This window comes from Trachymyrmex septentrionalis, unplaced genomic scaffold (genome assembly GCF_001594115.1).
Source record: "Trachymyrmex septentrionalis isolate Tsep2-gDNA-1 unplaced genomic scaffold, Tsep1.0 scaffold62, whole genome shotgun sequence".
Classification (NCBI taxonomy): Eukaryota; Metazoa; Arthropoda; class Insecta; order Hymenoptera; family Formicidae; genus Trachymyrmex; species Trachymyrmex septentrionalis.
In genome coordinates this window covers 1,255,593-1,259,696 of record NW_017305800.1, presented here as the reverse complement: position 1 = coordinate 1,259,696, position 4,104 = coordinate 1,255,593, and positions in this window count along the sequence as shown.

The following is a 4,104-nucleotide window of genomic DNA, read 5'->3' as shown; positions in this document are numbered from 1 at the left end:
TATATATATATATACATATATTCATAACATACACAAACAAAGACTATCTTTCGTATTTACGTATTCGTCTTAATCGTAAGTATTTTTGTTATTTTTTTTTATCAATAAATTACGGATCAAAGTCATCGACATCGATAACATTTTTTTGTTGGTACGTTACATACATATTCTGATAAGATGCTAAACACTTATCGACACTTCATCTGCAATCGTCATCTTACCTTCTAGTATGTTTCTATTATTTCATTGTTATACAGATAACGTTGCGCTTATCCATATAACGCGTAACCGTCAATAAAATAAAATAACGGAAAGGAAAGAAGATGGTATATTGTTCGATGTTATGTAGAAGATTTTATATTATAGCCGTCTCATAAAGCGTGAGCTCAATTCAAATCGCTAGTATTTGATCTTTATTTATTCGGTAACACGTGCAACGAAAGTGTCAATTTGATCATGACACTTATGCAAGTTTTCAAAAGCGATATTCTACTTTGTGTGTGTGTGTGTGTGTGTGTGTGTGTGTGTGTGTGTGTGTGCGCGTGTGAGAGAGAGAGAGAGAGACTTAATTATAAAGTTAGTATAAAAAAATCTTCCACTAAATCCCACTTAAAATAAATTCAATTATTTTAATTACGGGAAAAGACACTTAAACTTCTCTACGTATTACAAAGAAAAGTGATTAAAACTAATGTTTCACGTTAATTAATAAAAATCTAGATGTAATTTTATTCGACAAATACAACAATCTACTCCGCCTCCTCTCTTTTGCAGACTGAGAATTTATAGTTTATGATGAATACGTAAATAACGTCTCTTTCTTATCGTAGTATTTTTTACTATAAAAAGAAGGTATTTTAAATATACAAAAACATCACTTTGCAACTACAAACAGATGTGCATTTCCAATATCTCGACGTGAAAATCTCACTTGTATGTATCAAGGCTCTGCTAACGTCATTAAACACGCTTGGCCACTTCACACGCACTGACACTAATAATATACCAATGACCGTAAATACGTTCTATCAATTAAACGCTTAATTATCGTATTCCGTGTCCTGCTTAGACACGAGATTACCTAAGAATATAACAGGGAGTGTCTCGCAAACGAGATATAAAAAATTGTATAACAGAATGCTTATGTCTATCGAGAGAAATGTTAGTTCATGTTATCGTCTTCCCTCGCGTATCTTACGCGCTATCAGATAAACAGGCGATAGATTAACCTTTAAGCGTTGGCTGCAGATACTCTACGCAATTTTCCTGCTGCCTCTGGGAATTAATTTTAGACGGTATCTTCAACTCATCTTGAAATATCCCATAAATGATTCACGATATCGGCAAACATATTATATAAGAGATTCTATGATAAAAAAAAGTATACTTTTTTAATAAAATGTTCCAACAAAAATGTATCTTCGTCTGTTATGAAGTATTGAAGTAATATTTGTGTAGAAAAAAATATCGTTTAAAAAGTACCTATTTTATCATTAATCAAATGTGTATAAAATATTTATATATATATCGATGTTCTAATTATGTTAATAAAACATTAATTATTAAATTATTATTTTTGAAATACTCATTAACATAACTCTTTTAAATACGTGATTTACATTTCTGAATTATAATCGAATAATAATTAAATTAAATAATTGTATATCAGGGACCAATGCTAAGTAGAAATGTGCGATAAACGCGATACGTTGTTATGATATAAATTCGCAGTATCTTGTAACTTAACCTAGTTACATTTGATAAAATCCTTGGCAAACGCCAACAGTATACTTTGTATATGTGTGTAAAACGTGTTATTTTTAAATTAATATTAAATCCTTATAAGAGAAAAAGCATTATTAACAACAGGACTTGTTCAATTGTCACGATTAAGGCATGATCATGAATTTCTCGAACACATATTATTATGGTTTATTATGAAATGTATCAGGCCAGTATTCATAGTCGGTTCTTATTTTAAGTAATGCCGTCTTAATTAATGTCTTAAATCGCTAATGCGGCCCTCTGATTGGTTCATGACGTCTTAAGATTGTACTTAAGACGGTCTTAAATATAAGATCCGACTATGAATACCGGCCTTAATGTCAAAATTCAAAATGGATGAAACAGCATCTCTTATTAAGTGTATCGGAAATGGTTCAAAGATCACTAAAAAAAACTGTCTCAACCATTTTGATGTCAATCATACGAGGTACAAAATTAGTTCTTAGACTGATCGCTTACTTAACTCTTAAGAAGATATTTGAGAGATTTCCCAAAGAATTTGAATTTTGTCTTCTACTTCTTGTTTTTATAAATTTTAAAATAGTCAAAAGCATTAATTTTAATACGACAATATTTCTTTCCTATTTTTTATATTATTAAATTTATTAGATGATCAATAAAAATGATTAACATTCTTGAGGCTTCCACGGGTGTTTTCTATATAAAGATTATGTGTTTTGCGGGTTTTCTCCGTGTCCAGATCAATTCTTGGAATGTTTCGTGAACCTTGCAGTCCACTTCATCAGGGCGAGAAGCAGCCTGATGAATTATCAGGACACGGAGAAAACCCGCAAAACGCATAATCTTTTATAATGATTAACATTATTTGTTCTGAAAAAACTAAAAAAAATCTAAAGAAAGTAAAAAAAACTGAGAGATTATTAATTGTATTGAACTTTCTTCACTTTTTTCACATCGCCAGTTAAGAATTGCTCTAAGAAGATTACTTTGAAAGGAATTACTTTGAAGGGGGAAAATAGAATTAGTCAATTATTTTTTTACAGCGTTAGTCCGGAAACTTTTTATTGCATCTCGTAAGACGTAAGTGACAGAACTTAAGCGTGAATAGGAGTTGTAGATGTTCGAGTAATTCTGTAGTTATTCGGATAATTCGATGAAACTTGAACATGAGATTTCCGATAAAAAATAGTTGAATATTTCAAGTATCTGAATATCAAGATAATCTGCATCTATTTAAATATATACAGATAGTATATGTAGAATTGGTCAAAAATATCACAAATCTAATAAATATGGAAATATATATACTGCAAAATGACGGTACCAATACAAACATGGCAACAATTCAACCGTCTGAAAATATGCATGATATTTGAAGTACTCGAATTATTCGACTATTCGTCTTATCTGAAATAGAATTATTCGCATCTCAAAATCGGATTGCAGTAATATCTAAATATTCATATATTCAAACGTACCAGGATTTCAAAAATTTACTTTACATAGCTCTATTATAAACTTCTTTACATTTATTTGTTACAACATCTTCTTGCATGCATCTAATTTACAAATGCGACCAACGTAGTTCTTATCTCGCTATAATTAAAAATATTATCTCTTAATAAACAATTTATCATAGACAATTATGCAATACATTTCTAAAAAATAATCGCACGCTGAAGGGAGATAATTCTTCCAACGGATTCACGTTCGTTAATTGCTTTATAAACAAAAGCTCTTTTCTAAAAGTTACGAAAAAATTTATTAAAGTATGTGTGGGTATAGAAGATACTCCGCGCGTGCGACAAAGATCAATAATAGTAATTAACAATCAACAGTACAAAAAGGATCCTCGACGGAACGATGAACTTGCAACGTGTTAATGTATATTTAATAACACAACGTAGCAACAGTAGATTATACATATAGTACGTACATGCAGACAGAGCGAATAGACTTACGTTTGATCCTTACATGCATACTACGTGATCAGTTATATTCATGCTTGTACACTTGATTACTCGTAACACGTATTCGCCATTTCATATTTGTTGTATAGTTGCAGCCCAAGATTACCGCCAGGTGTTATAATCCGCGTAATTTCGGTGCGAGTTGCCGATGCTACAGATACCAAAAAACGTATTTCACACCAATTTGAATGTACATTCAGATATCATTTCTGCACGCGAGTGCACGTGTATGTATGTGTAAGTGTCTATAGCATCGAAATTTAAAACTAGCAAAAAATTGTATCAATTTTAAAATCCTGATTGTTTCTATGTTCCTCCAGTTAATTGCTATCACCGCTGATCGCATCCTTCTTTTATTTTCCCGTCCTATTTTATCATTGTTAATCAT